We start from the raw sequence: 18,093 nt of genomic DNA, 5'->3' as shown, positions 1-18,093 counted from the left end.
TGTCGGTCTGCACCTAGTGGGGGATGTCTCCCAGTTAGGCTACTCAAGTGTCAGGGACCCACTTGAGCAGGCAGTCTGTCTGTTCTCAGATCTCAACCTCCATGCTGGGAGATCCACTGCTCTCTTCAAAGCTATAGGACAGGGACATTTACCTCTGCCAAGGTTTCTGCTGCTTTTTGTTTAGCTATGCCCTGTCCCCAAAGGTGGAGCCTACAGAGGCAGGCAGGCAGGCAGGCCTCCTTGAGCTGTGGTGCGCTCCACCCAATTTGAGCTTCCCAGCAGGTTTGTTTACCTACTTAAGCCTCAGCAATGGTGGGCATCCCTCCCCCAGCCTTGCTGCCACCTTGCAGTTAGATCTCAGACTGCTGTGCTAGCAATGAGGGAGGCTCCGTGGGCGTGGGACCCTCTGGGCCAGGTGTGGGATATAATCTCCTGGTGTGCCGTTTGCTAAGACCCTTGGTAAAGTGCAGTATTAGGGTAGGAGTTACCCGATTTTCCAGGTGTTGTGTGTCTCAATTTCTTTTGGCTAGGAAAAGGAATTCCCTTCCCCCTTGCACTTCCCAGGTGAGGCGATGCCTCGCCCTGCTTCAGCTCTTGCTGGTTGGGCTGTACCCGCAGACCAGCGCCAACTGTCTGACATGCCCCAGTGAGATGAAACCGGTATCTCAGTTGAAAATGCAGAAATCACCTGTCTTCTGTGTCGTTCACGCTGGGAGTTGGAGGCTGGAGCTGCTCCTATTCGGCCATCTCACGACAGCTATTTTTTTTTTTTTTAATACTTTAAGTTCTAGGGTACATGTGCACAACTTGCAGGTTTGTTACATATGTATACATGTGCCATGTTGGTGTGCTGCACCCATTAACTCGTCATTAACATTAGGTATATCTCCTAATGCTATCCCTCCCCTCTCCGCCCTCCCCGCAATAGGACCCGGTGTGTGATGCTCCCCTTCCTGTGTCCAAGTGATCTCATTGTTCAATTCCCACCTATGAGTGAGAACACGACACCTATTCTTAATACTGACAAAACATCAATCTCAGCATTGTTATCATCCTGAATATATTTTTAAATTTTATCATCTCTTTCAACAAAATCTATCTACTTACAGCAGCTAAAAGTCATCTAACTTTCCTATTTGATATATGCTAATGGCTCCAATTGCATTTATTATTAAACTAAAATCTACTGTTTATTCTCTAATAACCTTTTTAGCTTATTGAGTCAATGGTTCAGTGACTCTACCTAGGGGATTAGCGGAGAAGTACAACATATTTCTGACCGTTCTAAGTGCTTTGTCAACCATAAACGTTCATACAAACATGAACTACTGGTGTTATTACACCAGTTATAACCACCAGGTGGTCATACCTGTAGGTATATTTATGTGTGGGGAAGCATACAATGAGGAGACTAGCCTTAGGAAATACCAAGTGACATGGATGGTACATCAGAAATTCAAAGATAAAGAAGGTCCACTTGAGAGTTTCACTCAGCTACATTGTAAAAGGAGCCAAAAGTTTGCTTAATAAAAAAGAAGGAGAGAAGGCGACCAGGAATGGTGGCAGTCGTAGTGAAGAACACTGAGCATAGTTGTGACGTAGGCAACTCACCTGCACCTAAAATTCAACCTGCACAAAACAGAACACACCATCTACCACCACCTCATCCATTCCCACCCCCAAATCTGTTTCCCTTACTGACCCTCCTATTTCTGTTAGGCGCTGCCATCACCATCCTTGTAGTCACCTCAGAATCATCTCCTCCTCCCACTCCCCAAGTATGTCCAATCACCAAATCCTGTAATTCTGCCTTCCTGGTTCTGCTCTCATGTTGCCCCTCTTTTCCATCTCCACTGCCACTGTACTAGTTCAGGCCCTCAAAACACCTGTACAGGACAATGGCAATAGTTTCTTAAGTGTTTCCTCTATTGTTTCTCTTTCTCTCCAATTCATTGGGTGCCCAAAGTAACCTTTCCAAATCTCAGCTCAGACTAGCAACTCCTCCGCTCAAAACCTGCTAATGGCTCCCCTGAGCCTATAGAACAAACCATGAATCCTTTAGCTAGACATTTAAGTGTTCATCAATGAACAGGCTACAGTTTACTTTTACAGCCTTACATCCCACTACATCTTCTACCACAAGAAGTCCATGCTCCAACCAAAGTGGACTGTACACTAATGATTTCTAATGACACTACCAGCATTTTATGTCTGTACCTCTGCCTATGCTAGTCCCTCCCTTCCTGATCTCTGCCTCAGCTCCTTCTGTCAAAACACTGCCCATCCTTCACACTCAGTGGAATCCAACTTCTCCATGAAGTCTTTCCTAATCTTCCAGCTAGAAGAAATTTCATCATCCTCAGAATTTTGACAGCACCATAACTACAGTTCTCATGATGATGGGCATTTTCTTCCATGAAGCTGTTTTATGTGTGTGCCTTATCCCTCCTGCCCTCTTAAAGACTTTAGTTCCCACCCACCACTCTGCCTCTAGCACCAGCACGGCAGCATAGCAGGAGAACATGTTACTTTTTTTTTAGGGCTTCAATTTCCATATCTATAAGGTGAACAGAACTCAATCTAACCCACAGGAATAACAACAGAATTAAATAAGATACTAAATACAAATTATCAGCACACAGTAGGTAGTTACCAAATCCAAAACTCCATTCTTCCCTTTCATATAGCAGAGTACTTTGTTGGCCAGACAAAAGGTTGCATTCTTTATAGTTTGCAAAGAAATGTTACTGTATTTTTTCATTGAAGAAGGGAGAGAGGGATGGAGGGAACAAATGAGTAAACATGCAGCAGACAGGAGTAGTCCACTTTGACTGGTATGAACAACCTAGATGGGAATTGAAGGTTTGATTGATGAAAGAGCTATAACGTTTGGCCTGATTGCTTTACCAAGTTTTAAGTTCAAAAGTTGGGAGTCTATCAGTCTGTATGATGGATGAATGGACAAAGGACCAGAAGATCACGAAGAGGCTACTACAGTGGTCCAGGAAAGAGAACACAGACACTCGGCTATGGCTGGTAGAAGCCACAAGGGAGCAGACAGGAATCAATTTGCAAAGCATGTTCAAGAGAAAAAAATGGCAGAGTTGGTGAGTGCAGATGAACTAAATGACTGGAGCACTCTTATCAAGCTGAATCACAGAGAACACCAAGCCTAGGTAACTAGAAGAACAGAATACCCAGAAGAATGGAGGGATCTCGGGAAGGTAGGAGGTGTCAGGGGAGCAACACATGTAGGAAGAACATAAGTTTACTTTTTTAGTTAGGTGGAACATGGGCAGAAATGGGGAATTAGTGCCTGGGGGCCCTCAAGGACTGAGAAGCCACTTCAGAGACAAACAAACAAAAAATCACATTTTGTACATGAGAGCCTACAAGGATTCGCTGAACAAGCAGCATGCAGGACTAGAGTTTCCAACATGCTGACCTCATGAGCTTTCTAGGAGACAAGGGACAAGGGATATCTGCCTACCTACCAGACATCACCTGCCCAAAGGAAATGACTTCTTCTAAGCTATCTTTCCTTCCTTACATTATCAAGGCATGGTATTACAAAAGGAGGTCCTAAATTGTTTTATCTGCAAAGAGAATTCAGAGAGTTGATGCCTTCTCCAAATTAAGAGTTTGCTTTCCTGGGAAGGATAAAGTCTGGCATTAGGACTAATAATTTATTAGCTGGGCAGCCTTAGGTTCGATATTTAAACGCTCTAGGTCTCAGGTATTTCACTTGTTAAGTATAATAACAGTATCTCATGTGCGAGAAAGGACCAGAAGATTTTGAGAGGTCTCTCAGCTCTAAGATAGAAAATTCAGTATTTCTTCTAAACCCTGCAGGTCACACTCTAATCTCTCTGAACCCCTGGACTGTGACTCACTGCAGAAGCCTACATGATACGAAGATGAAAAAAACCTGGCAAAAACTCAGAGTTGAGACTCGGGGCAGAAACTCCAACTGGCAGGTCCCAGTCACAAGAAGATACAGCTAGAATATTAAAGCTGGCCTGGGGACAGAAGATAATTAATCTTCAAGGCAATAAAAATATTTAATTCATTCATCTGAGAGAAATGACAAGAAAGAAGATAGATATTTCCTTTTTCCCTCCCTGTTCTGACAAGGTTACCCTGGATAGATCGTAGAATGTTTAATGAATATTTAGTATAAAAGCCTGAGATGCAAACAAGTAAATGATGAGAGGCTGGGCAGCAAGCAGTGGAAGCTGACACTGTAGAGGCTGCAACCAGGACAGACGTTTCCAGAGCAGAGCTTTGGAAAGAGAAACTAATTTGCAATTGTTCAGGTGGCAGCAAAAGTTAAAACATGGGGAGAGATATAAAAGAAATTCCGAGGGTAAAAATCACAGGATTTGATCATTGAATGGATAGATACGGAAGGAAGAGGCACACTGAAGCTGCCTGAGCTTTCTAACCGTGATCAGAACTGAGGAGGCATTAATGTAGGGAAGGAGACAGCCATGGAGAAAAAGGGTAAGGGGAGTCTCCATTCCCACAGATCATCTTAAGTGACAAGGTAACAGCCATCAACTGTGAACACGATAATCCCTCCTTCACCTTGGCCGTGTAGGCCTTGCAGGCATCACCACAAGTGCCAGATCAGTTAGCCCACATCTGTTCTGTGCCTAGAACAGACGAGTAGGTATCTAGGGCCAGGGGAGTATATGCAGGGAAGTGTTCAGGGATTGGGATAGTAGCAAAGCCAAAAGAAGAGGAGAAAATGCAGCCCACTACTTTAGACCCTGTGTTGGTTTTGTATCAGAGGGCTAATGAGGGCCCCAAGAAACAGAAAAGTATTTCCAAGGCTGGAAGTAGGAACATGGGTCACAGTCTGAGCCAGTGAAGCAGAAGTGAAGTCCTCAAGGAAAAGAGTGGGGGTTCTTCAAGGTACCCTTGGCAGCAGCTAAAAGTGAATGGTTGAGGAGTAAAGGCTACTCTTAAGGTAAGTGTCCACGACCAAAGAGGCTGGGATCCTGGAAAGACTACCCAGACAGCCTCCACCATGCCAGACTGAGCCCTGCTGGGGCATTCGACTATAACCACAGGCCCTGCCTTTCAATTCCCTTAATGTAACCGTTCTAGGAAGAGAGATGACTCTTGATAAACTTCAAATTACAATCTCTCTCCAGCTTTACTCTGTCTATTCAAACCATTTCTATGCACTCTTAGGTGACTCTAGTGACAAGTCCTAGTTTAACCCAAAAATGAGAATAAATGGAAATTTCTATGACTATGTCAGTCTCTGAGTAGAAACCTCCCTAGGTATCAAGAAGCTTTTCTTCTTTCCTTCTCCCTCTTTCTTTCTTGTAGTAAATATCAACTAGATGCAAGGCCTACCAGTTTGCAAACAGATATAACCTTCCAAGACCAAGGAAGTCAATTAGAGGCATTTAAACATCTTCTCTGACCAAAAACACAATGCAATGCAGTGCAAGACAGAAACCTCTGCTTGAGGAGAACTGGATCGGTTCCAGATGCCTGATTCCCCGGGTCATCAAAGCCTAATTCTCACAGTCAAAATGTTTCACCTATTCTAATGGGTTTGTCTGTTTTTTCAACTTTGCTCAACCCAGAGAGTACTTGACATCTGAATTATCAACTGTCTTCCAAAACATGTTGGCCTTGAAGTTGGCTCTGAAAGATCCTACGTGAATAGTGCATTTGATTAGCAAACTTTAGTACATCTATAAAAATATGGGTACACATTTCTGCATTTCAGTTGTAACATCAATACTTGGTCCAAAGACAACATTCCTCATATTGGAGACTATCCAAAATATCCAGGAAAAAGTATTAGGGAGATTGGTTTTATTCCACCCTTTGTTTCTCTTCAAAAGCGAAAGAGATGCTGTACAGAATTTAAATGTTCTAACAAACATTGTCTTTAAAGCAAATTTCAATAAATTGAAGTGCAATTTATTGAAAAGAATTTTTAGTCACAATGAGCCCAGTTTTCTCACGGAATAGCATAAAAGTGCAATGGCCTGGGTTCCTGCCACACTCAGCTTTTCTGACTGTGAGAATCTGAGCCCTTGCTCTGAGGGAAGACCCATTCCTACCAAGCATTCTTGGGGAGGCACCAGCCTTGCTGAACAACCAGCACTGGCTGAACAGGGCTTGGTCTGAGGAGGAAGGCTGCAGTTGTCTGACAGAGATGGAGTGACCTTGGAATCCAAAGTGAGCAGGACCCCGGGCTCCTCTAATGGGTAATTTACAGGTGGAGACCACTGGGTCTCTCAGAGCTCACATGACAGGAATCAGAGGTGACAGGAGTGAAACCCAGAAGGAGGAAGTGAATGTTCTCGGAGACCCATTAGAAATGAGGACAAGTGCACAAATGGGCACTGTGTGGTTGTAACAGCACTAGACTGGCCTATGTTCTAATCCTTTCCTCTCTGTCCCTTAGTCTGCCCATCTCTAAAATAAGGAGCTTGGATGAGGAGATCCTTAGGGTCTCAGTCAGTCTGGAAATTCTGAAATAGATTACAACCCCAGATTGCTGAGGAGGTCTCCAGCCTTAACAAGGTTGCCCTGAGACTAGCATGGGAGGCCACCAGCATCTTCCCTTCATTTCTTCCTGTCTTGACCCAATTCATCACCCAAAGCCTAGTTCGAATGCCACTGCCTTCAAGAAGCTTCCCCTGACCCTTCTGGCACAATCACTCATTCCTTCTCTAGAAGCTCCTAATTTGTGTTGGTGCTCAGCACTGACGCTTTCAGAGGTGGGTGCTACATAATTGGAGCAGGGCAGGAGGAGGGGTGGACTGATAAGGAAGGGAAAACAGGAGACAGGCAAACTGAAACATTACCAACCCTTTCCTCAGTGCTGTGCAGAACTCTCAAACCCACTTTCAGCCTCCTGACAAAATCAGCTCTGCAAAGCCAAAAGACTTGATCTATGGTTTAGAATACCAGTGGCTAACGAAGTTTAGGTCTAAACCAGTCTCTGTCTTTTTTATTGAGAAAAAGCCATTCTTGAGCTGAGAGATATAAAAGCTTTGTGGTCTGTAGAGAAACAGAAGGCAAAATGGCCACAGGAACAATCACCTGCAAAGGGGGTGGGGTTAGTGGGGGGGTGCTGCAGCACAGAGCTAAGTGGGGGTGGGACGCTTGGTGGCTCAGGCTCTAGGAGACAGTGCCATGCTGTGGCCACCTGCCGCCTCTGCGCCGCCTTCTGCAGCCTCTGCAGGTACAGGAGGCCTGTTTCCTGACCCAGTTTTCTCCCCAATCTCTATTTAGCTGTTCGCTAGTGATGCTCCTGGCATGCCAATCAGATACTGCAGCCGGCAGTGCAGTTTGTTACAACAAATTCACAGTTCCTAGTAAATTCAGTGGAAAAGTACTGTGTCAAGCAGCCTAATTAAACTGACGTAATTTCCACAGCCATACACTTCTACCAGATAAGAAAAGAAAAAAAACCCAAAAAAACAAAAAAAACAACTTCAGGGTAAAAAGAAAGAAATCATGTCTTTCAATCTTACGAAATTGACTGTGTTGTAATATATTTAAAGAATGATTCTGCCCAGTGTCCTTGGAGCCACAGTTGTTCAAGTCTTGGGCCCTAGATGAGACTTTGGACTGTGCTGGGAGGAACACTAGGCTATAAGTCTGCAGGCCCTTCTTCTCCTTGCCCAGTCCGTGACCCTGGGAAAGCTATTTCTGGTGTCTTGGGGGAAAGGGGAGACTATCAAACTGGATTGTCATTAAAACATCCTGTAAGTCTCTTATTCTCTAGTCTGTCAAACTGTCAAACTTATGACCAAAAAAAAGGAAAAAAATGTACTTTCATTAGACTAGTGAAACAAGAACTGAACTAGAGGTCCCCATTCTGGTCCCAGTTCTACTGCTAACTAATTAAGACCTTGACCAAACCACAGGATCCTAGAAACTTCAAAGTCTTCATCTGCAAAATGAGGGTGATGAACTGGATAAACTCTACAGTTCCTTCTGATGCTAATGCTCTATTCTATTCCATAAAAGATTAAATTGGTCAGTACTACCATGGAGGGAACAGTTCTGAATGTCACCAATTGCATTTCAATCTGCCTACAATGGGTTTTCTCTTCTCACAATGAGAATTAGTTATATGTCCTTTCCCTGTGTTTAAAGATCTTCTATTCTAAAAATGCAAGACAGACACTTGCCTCTTCTTTCTTTTGAGATAGCTCAGCAAATAAGGTTGCCCTTTTCCTCACTCCTCCCCAGGTACCACTCTTGGAGGAGGATAGCACTATCCAGGCAGAGGGGGAATGAGAGTTACCTAAAGAAATACCAAAGTGTCACTCAGGTTTCCAAGTGCAAATTGAAAAAATGACCCAGACATTAGTCAGACAGATGATAAAGGTAGAATCAGCCAAAAGGAGAAGGATCTCAGAGGGAAGATGGGGTAGGGAAAGGGAAATTGATAGTTAACCAGGAAACAAACATCAGGTTTCTCTTCAGACAGCAAAAAGGAACTGCACGGAGGAGACAGCAAGGCAGACAAATCTAAGGGTAAGACAAAATAGCATGCATCCTCAACTCCATGGGCAGCTAATCAGCTACTAGTCCTAGAAATTCCACCTCCCTGATATTCTGAACCTATTTACTTCTCTCCATTATTGCTGCCATAACCTTAGTTCAAGTTCTCCTCAACTTAGCCCTCAAACACTGTCACAGTTTTCTGACTTCTCTCTTATCTCTCCCTTTCTCCAGTCCATCTTTCAGCCTGCCATCACAGTGATCTTTCTAAAATGCTATTTTAAACAAACCACTCTTTTACTTCAGATCTTTCAGTGACCCCTCATCACCTTGAGAACAAAATAGGAGTCCTACACAATCTGGTTCCAGATGACCTCTCCTGCCTCATCCCTCACCATCCCTACCGGCTCTGCTCTAGTCATGCTGAAGTGCTTGCAGTTTCCTGAATGTGCAGCTTTGGATCTTCATATAAGCAGCTCTTTTTGCCTGAAACTCTGCCCTCTCTACAACTCCTGCAACCACCACCATCACCATTCACTCACTCTAAGGCAATTTCCACTCATCCCTTAGGAGTCAGTTCAGACATGATCCCCTCTGAGAAGACTGCTCAGACCAGCTCCCTCAAATCTGGATGGCATGCCCCTCCTCTTATGCTCCCACAAACATCTTATGTTTATGCCATCACAACCATTTCCATATTGAATTGTAAAGAGCTTCTGATTCCTTGATCGCTTCAACCATATTTTAACATCTTGGAACTCTAAATACAGTGCTTGACATCAGTATTCAGAAAACAGTTGATGAATGAGTGAATGAGTAAATAAATAAATGCACATGGGAAACCAAGCCTACCTGATAGAGGGGGAGCCTTAATGAATCAAAGCAACACTGACAGGACAAATGGTGAGAAATATGGGACAGATTAGGGGGAAAGCGGGACCTAAGGTTCAGACCAAGAACAAACCTGATGGTAGAAAAAATAAAAGCAGAAACCAGTAAGAGCTCTGGCTAAGGGAAATGGATAGGGTTCCATCATCAGCATGAGAAGCCACAGAAGAATCTCAGGGCCTGAGAGGTAAAACTTCTTCTTGCTGGAATCCATGGAACTCTCCCAAGAATAAAAAGGTATAGAAGCAGCAGAGAAATTAATAAATAGTTTAGCCTGGGATCACAGAAAAAACCTGGAGCTAAAGCCAGAATAAGCCTAAGCAGATCAAAGGGAAGATGCTGGTAGAAGGAGCCAGGAGTCACATGGAAAGAGGACCGGGTTTGGAGTTAGGTCGCTCCACCACTTACTACCTCTGTGACCTTGGGCAAGTCAAGCCATTGTTTTCCTAGGAATCTTAGATTCTTCACTGGCAAAATGGGAATATAATACCTATTTCACAGAACTATTTAAAGAAACATATGAGACACACAACACTTTGTAAATGAAAGGAACAATGTAATTGACAATTATTATTGAGTATTGGCCAGAAGCTGTCTCTTCTGTTTGAAGGAATCCAGAGCTTACAAATTGTTCCAGATTCCTTGTGAAGAGAAACAACACATGTTGATAAAGGAATGTGCTCCAAGGTATGAGAAACATGAATGTTACCATTCCCAGTGGGAGATTCTGCTGGAAAGGGCAATGCTTAATCCAAAGGAACGGTATTAATAATGATGAACTTATAAGCAGGATCAGGGACCAGCTGGGATGGCACAGAATAATGTGTTATTTTGTGTAACTATCAGAATATAGATGTCTTCTTGATGATATGGCTAAGGTACATCATGCTACTAGAGTCGAGCAAAGGACAAACCAGAACGATATTTGTGCAGAGTGGAGTGGCAGAAGTGTCACCTGAATAGTGATCATCCTGGATATGTCTCTCAAACTGAATAAAGGAAATGTGTATTTAGAGAAATAGAAACCAGGTTCTCCAATCTTAGACATTAAAATGTCATATATCCAAGAAGGAGCTCCTGGGGAAAAGTTTTCAGATTAGACCTCCCACAGAGGCAAGGGGCTGCAGCTGGAAAGCAGAGGACCAGGCTAGAGTCAGGGGAGTTGCATCCACCCCTTAGGGCCAGAGACTGAGTGTCCTAGACTAAGTGAGCCAGATGCTTCGCATTTCTTCTCTCTTTGTCTAGTTCCCTATCTCTCACTCACTATCATTCAGACAAGTCAGAACACTGCCAGCCTGCCTCAGCTGCACTCAGGGGACTCACAGCAAGGTCAGGGTCCAAACTTGGGTCAAGGGGTTAAAGGAGGCCTACAGTTCCCCTAAGGTCCGAAAGGGAAGGTGAATTCAGAGGAGCAGACTTGGGACCATTTGCCACCTACACACACAGATACACACACACACACACACACACACAGAGAAAATTTCCCTCCAAGGCTAAATCTTGTAAGTTCTGGGTTGGTTGGTTTGTTTGCTTAGAGATAGGGTCTCACTGTGCTACCCAGGTTGGAATGCAGTGGTGAACTCATAGCTCACTGTAACCTCAAACTCTTGGGCTCAAGCAATCCTCCTGGCTCAACCTCCTGAGTAGTTAGGACTACAGGCACGTGCCACTACGCCCAGCTAATTAAAAAAAATTTTTTTTGTAGAGATGGAGTCTTGTTATATTGTCGAGGCTGGTCTCAAACTTCTGGCTCAAGCAATTCTCCCACTTTAGTCTCCCAAAGAGCTGGGATTATAGCCATAAGCCACCATGCCTGGCCTGTTGTGGGTTTGTTTTAATAAGCTAAATCATGGGAATTTGTCTGTCTAAAGTCTCCCTAATATTTTGCAAATCATACACCATTCACTCATTCATTCATTCATTCATTCTACTTTTACTAAAAACCAACTATATGCCCAGCATAGGCAAAGAAGATATACAGAAAAAATACCAGATATTACATGTGCCCTCAAAAGATGTCCAATGTAGATGAAGAAGAAAGATATCTATACAGAAAGCCACTTAAAAAAAAGACAAGACCAAAAATCTGGCTGTGAATCAGTAACAAATACACTAATACAAAACATCAGTGCTGGGGAGAGAGGAGGGTGGCCAGGAGGGCCTCGTGGCTCAGGTGGGTGGACAAGACCTCACAGATCAAGTAGAACCTAAGCTGGACCTTACAGAAGAAACAATATTTAAATAAAAGTCAAGGAGGGAAAATAGTACTTCAAGACTGTGGCAACATTCATTCAACAAACACTTATTGAACACCTATTCTGTGCCAGACATGGGGCACATGAGATGAATAAGAGAGGAACAGCAACAAACACTTTGGAAGTGTCAGGTAATGTTTTAAGCACTTCACCTACCCAATCTTCCCCACAATCCAGTACGGTAAATTACTGTTACAACCCTCATTTTACAAATGAGAAAAATGAGGCAGAGGAAAGGTGAGTAACTTGTATGAGTGATGGGGCCAGGATTCAAGTCTGGCTCTGGGAAGTGTTTGTTTGTTTTTTTTTTAAGTTTTATTGAGGTATAATATGTACATATACACACACATATATATATTTAATGTGTGTGATTTGATAAGTTTTGATGTATTTATACACTAGTAAAAATTTTTTTTGAGACAGTCTCTCTTTGTCACCTAGGTTTTTTAGAGACAGGATATCTCTGTTGCCCAGACTGGAGTGCAGCAGCACGAAGGCTCACTGTAATCTCCGCCTCCCAGGCTCAAGTGATCCTCCCACCTCAGCTTCCCAAGTAGTTGGGACTACAGGTACACACCACCACACCTGGCTAATTTTTGTATTTTTTGTAGAGATGGTATTTCATCATGTTGCCTAGGCTGTTCTCAAACTCCTTGGCTCAAGCGATCTGCTTGCCTCAGCCTCCCAAAGTGCTGGGATTATAGGCGTTATCCACCATGCCCATCCTACACTAGTAAAATCTTTACCACAATCAAGATGATGAGCATATCTATCACCAAAAAGTCCCCTTGTACAGCCCTGAGCAGTTTCTGAATGACAACTCATTAATGGAAACAGGGAAGTCAAGTGGAGGTAGCTGGGTAGTAGTTTGGAGTTTAAAAAATGACACGTTTAGTTTTGGATATGATGAGTTTGAGCTTATATTCAGCAAACAGTCAAAAACAGGGAACTAGAGAGGGGCTTGGTAAGTGGAGGTGGGAATACCGATTCCAGAATAAAGATAAAAGTATGACTCTATCCATGAGGGAAAAAAACAAAACAAAACAAACAGAGAGAAGAGCAGGGGCTAAGAACTGAATCTGGGAGACATACGGTATAGAAGACAAGAAGAGAAGATGGTGAAGGAGACAGTGGGATGACAATGAGAAATACACAGTGTTATGAAAACCAACAGAGAACAAAGCTTCTAAAAAGTTAAATGCCAGAGAAAAGTCAAGGATAATGAAGACACTGTATAAAACATTTCAGAACCAGAAAAAAACTTCAGAAATGATATAATTTTTCTTAAAAAAAAACACAGGGACTCTGAATACCGTTTGTGGCCTAGTTAATAAGAGGTATTGTGCCCATTTCCTGATTTTGATATGATACGACAGTTACCTAAGAGTCTATCATTGAGGGAAGCTGGGTGAAGCGTATCTAGGATCATCTGTATCAATTTTCCTCTGAATCTATATTTCAAGATTAAAAAGTTTAAAAACCAAGGAACTAACTGAACATCTAGTGTATGCCAGGCATTGTACTAGATACTTTCATAATGAATGATCATTTTAATCTTCAAATAATCCTATTAAATAGATGCTATGCTCCCATTTTATAGCTGACAAAAGTGAGAGGCATAATAAAGGACTTGTGCAGAATCACCCAGCTAGATTACAAGGGAGCCAAAGCATTCACTACTTCTTCTACCGCAATGTGTATACATTTCACCTAAAGGCAGCCCTGGCAAGCGGCGTCCTGGCTCCCGCTTGAACAAGTCACAGCCTGCATATTTTCCATCCACACAACTGTAGAATAAGGTACTTTACCCTATCCTAGCCCTAGTTTTCTCATCAGTAAAATGGAGCAATAACTCTTATCTTATTCAATTCATAGGACTGCTGTGAGATTCCAATGAGATAATGGGTGCAAAAGGTCCTTACAAACTATAAAGTCTGTGCCCATCTCAGGGACTGACATTCTGAAACAAATGACTGTGAGTAAGGTCAGCCCTGGCTAAACAGACAGAGGGAAGGAAAAAATATCTGCCCTAGCAACTCTTGCTTGCCTGTCCTTTTGGGTAGTATATGACCCTGGGGATGTGCTGGCTACCATGAGCATCTGGCCAAGGGCAGGCAGTCCTCTCTGCATAAGCCTGTATCAGCAATACAAGACCCAGTCACCATCCTGCCTCCACCAGCCCCACACACATATGGTGTGCTTGCCTGTGCAGATGTCCTGTGCCTCCAAAAGCTTCAGTTGTTTATAAATGAGCATCCTGCTACGAACCTACTAAAAATACACCCTTGGGCCCCTGACCCCAGCCCTAGCTCAAAGCTGTCTTTTTGGAGGCAGGATGTTGTTAGTACACCCAGAGCTTAAGAAATTAACAGCTCCAGATACTAGTAGAGCCAACTTCATTCATGGTGCTGGAATTAGCTGGAGAAGACACACACTGCTATTGTAAGATAACAGAAACCTATCTCAGAGGTGGCTTTGGAGGGACTGAGTTCTGCCTGTAGAAATGCTTCTCTGGATAAAATGGCCTATCATTTCAGGAAGGAGGCCTAGCTGCACTGTCTACTCCTCAGTCGTGCACAGGAAAAACCTAGGCTAGGGAATGCCAGTGCAGCCTGACTCCCCTGGCTTGATTAAAAGGCACTGGCACTGCAATGCCTGTGATTCCACCAAGAGAAAAGAGACCTGTGGCTGCAGTGTAGGCAGCCCTCACGGCCTGGTTGTACAGGCTCCACTGCTGCCCTTCTCTCCAACACCAGTGATGCAGCCCTCAGTGGAGCCCACCTTACTTAGACTTTGGCAACTGCCTCCTTACTGGTCTCCCTGCCTGCTTCCAAGCTGTCCTCCAAGGGCAGCCAGGGAAGCCTTTGATCACATCATTTGTTTAATAACCATTCACAATTCTCACTGACTACATGACTGAATGAAGCCCAAATTCTATAGCCTGGCATTAAAGGCTTTCTCAAATTGGCCCCAGCTGACCTTTACAACATTGTTTCAATTATTTCCCTTTGGGTTCCTTAGGCTCCAGCCGAAATGAACTACTTGCTGATCCCTGAACTCAGCCTGTGATTCCTGCCTCTGTACTTTGTTCATGCTGTGCACTCCATCTGGAATGCTTCCTTCTTGTCCAAATCTTACCTGATTTTCAAGCCAGCTCAAATCCCACCTCCTCCATGAAGTGTTCCCGACTATTCTACTAGTTCACATTATTTTAGCTACATATTATCAGTACCTGAGGAGCTCTTACAAAATACTGATGCCTAAGCGTTATACTCAGAGATGACAATTTAATGAATTTGGGGTAGGGCTTGGCAACTAACATTTTTAATGTTTTTATTTTTTTAATTTAATTAATTAATTAATTGATTGATTTTAAAGTTGGGGTCTTGCTCTGAACCCAGGCTGGAATGCAGTGGCACAATCCAAGGCTGACTGCAGCCTCCAAATCCTGGGCTCAAGCGATCCTCCAGCCTCAGTCTTCCGAGTAGCTGAGACTGCAGGCATGTACCACTGCCCTCAGCTAAGTGTTTTATTTTATTTTATTTTTATTTACGGAGAAAGAGTGAGAGAAACTCAAGGTATTTCTAACATGCAACCAGAGTTAAAAACCATTGTCCTCGTTAAAAGAGATCTCTCCTCTCACTGAGCTCCCATAACATTTTATCTAAATATCTTTTATGACACATAGTTTCTAGCTTTTTTCATACATATTTTATTTCTAAAGTATTTTATTGAGGGTTATTTTGTGTCAGGCACCATTCTAGGCACTGTAATATAATAGTGATCGACCCAAAGGGCCTTGCTCTCATGGTGTTTAAATTCTGATGGGGAAACAGATACTAAACAGATAAAATAAGGTCAGATGATAAGTGCCATTAAAAGCAGGAAAGGAATGGAGAATAAAAGAAGAGGTCCTCTCTTAGAGAACGTGGTTAGGAACAGCTTTTCTTATTGCAATCTTATGTCCCTTTTAGACAGCATATTGACTGACAACAAAACCTGTGTCTAATTCATTTCTGTATCCCTCATAGCTTTTTCTATAGTGCCTGCATAAATAGGTGCTCAATAAGTAGATGCTCATTGTATGAATGAATGAAAGAATGAATGAGTAAATGGATCAATGTGCCTTATTAATAGTTGTATCCCCCATAATGCCCAGGGCAGTACCTGAAATATACCAGATGCTCAATACATATTGGCTGAGTGGGTGAACTTGACTCAATTTTGGGACAAGTTATTTTGATGGCACATTTCCTGCGACTAGATCATCACAAGATCACAAAATATCAAGCTGATCCTGAGATCACTGAGCCCAACTTCTTCATTTTAAAGATAAAACTCTTGTTCAGAGATGATCACCTAACTGGCCCAAGGTCACAGAGGAAATCAAAGGGACAGGTGATCTGAGTCCCTAGTTCTTCTGACTCTTGGTCCAGTGCTCATTCCATCAAACTGAAACACTTTTTCCATTAGTAAGAGAAAACCATTCTGAGGACCATTCACTCAACTGGCCCAAGAAACAACTCGGATTAGCATCAGTAAAACTAAAGAAAACCTCCATTTTCTTTGATCTCATAACAGTCTTTGCTGATGACTCAAGCGTGGTACATTTAACAGACAATCTCACCCTCATGACACCTCACTGCCCAACTCCACCACCCACAGCAAGGCATGCAGACAGGATCTCCTAGAGCAGGCAGGGGATTGGTGAATTTCCAACTACAAATAAAACTATGTACCTTTCCCCTTTTCCATCCTTAGCCACAGTTCCAATGAGATATGGTAAGGCAATGCCAGGCTACATGGGAAAGGCTAGGCTAAGAAGCCAGCAGCTGGAAAACCAGGGAGGAGCTAAAGAATCTGGCCAGGTGAGGGACAGCAGCAGGTGCAGGGACTGTTGACACAGTGATGGGTTGTGCTGCAAACTAGTGGTTGGCCACACTGGCCTTGCTGTGGGCAAATAAACTGTGGCCTGAAGACAAGCAAGTAAAACCTTTTATTTCCCATTTTTCTTAAAATTCTGTGGAATCACAGCATCCATCTGGATGCAATGAAGACCAATTTCCTAGAATAACATTCCAAACAAAATGCTCAAGAGAGCCAAAAGTTACACAGTTGGCATGGGCTTCCCTGGCTTTGTAGTAAATACATCGCTCTATCACCTGGCCATTCTGTACCTCTACAGTCCAGGAATGTTCAAAATGAGGACTCTAAGGCATTTAGAGATCCTAAAGGGTTTTCTGAATCATCAAAGGAAAATTTGGCTGAGTGCAACTTTCAGTGCCAAATATATTATTATTACTATTTCTTAAAAATTGGCATTTTGTGTTGGGCATAGATGAAAAAGAAGCAGAGTAGCTGATTAACTGCAGCAGAGATTTCTAGCGTTATCTGAGCTTATAAATTACCTGGAGGCATTGAGCCCCACCAGATTAGAATCAAAGTAGAGACCTGGAAATCTGTATTTTTAGCAAGCACACCACGTGATTCTTATGAATTGGTTAGCATAGGAAACACCAAGCTAGAAAACTATAGTATCCATTTCACAGGATTATTATCAGAATTAAGTGAAACTATATAAAGGTGTCAGCATAATAACTGGCACATAAGTACTCAGTAAGTGTTGGTTTTTGTTGCTATTTAATTATTAATAAGACATTTCAAGCCTGGTCAGATAATAATTACACTATGGACATGTACAAGTTAAAAGGCAGACAGTACAAATATCCCGGACTGGAACAATTACTATCATTTACCTCTTTTTTCTTATTAACTTCATCCCTGTTACCCTCCTAGCACAACGGTTCTCAAAGTGTGGTCCCTAAACCAGTAGCATCAGCATCATCTGGGAATATTATTAGAACATGGATGCAGTGAGCAGGGAACACTTCTACACTGCTGGTGGGAATGTAAATTAGTACAACCAATATAGGAAACAGTGCGGAGATTCCTTAAAGAATTAAAAGTAGAACTACCATTTGATCCAGCATTCCCACTACTGGGTATCTACCCAGAGAAAAGTTATTATACAAAAAAGATACTTGCACATGCATGTTTATAGCAGTACAATTTGCAATTGCAAAAATGTGGAACCAACCAAATGACCATCAATCAACTAGTGGATAAAGAAACTGTGGTACATATATATGATAAAATACTACTCAGCCATGAAAAGGAATGAATTAATGACATTTGCAGCAACCTGAATGGGACTGGAGACTATTATTGTAAGTGAAGTAACTCAGGAATGGAAAACCAAACATTGTATGTTCTCACTCATAAGTGGGAGGTAAACTAAGAGGATGCAAAGGCATAAGAATGACACAATAGACTTCAAGGACTCAGGGGGAAAGGGTGGGAAGTGGGTGAGGAATAAAAGACTGCAAATTGGGTTCAATGTATACTACTTGGGTAATGGGTCTCAAAAATCTCACAATCACCACTAAAGAACTTACCCATG

The 18,093-nt window shown here is 42.7% G+C and overlaps 1 protein-coding gene across 1 annotated transcript in view; it reads right to left on the bottom strand.

Annotated features, from left to right (window-relative positions):
• SERGEF (secretion regulating guanine nucleotide exchange factor) overlaps window positions 1–18,093 on the bottom strand; it is a 239,699-nt gene that overhangs the window by 117,285 nt on the left and 104,321 nt on the right. The gene's annotated exons all lie outside the window — the stretch shown is intronic.

This window comes from Mandrillus leucophaeus, unplaced genomic scaffold, assembly GCF_000951045.1.
Source record: "Mandrillus leucophaeus isolate KB7577 unplaced genomic scaffold, Mleu.le_1.0 Scaffold420, whole genome shotgun sequence".
Classification (NCBI taxonomy): Eukaryota; Metazoa; Chordata; class Mammalia; order Primates; family Cercopithecidae; genus Mandrillus; species Mandrillus leucophaeus.
This window is presented reverse-complemented; position numbering and strand designations above follow the sequence as displayed.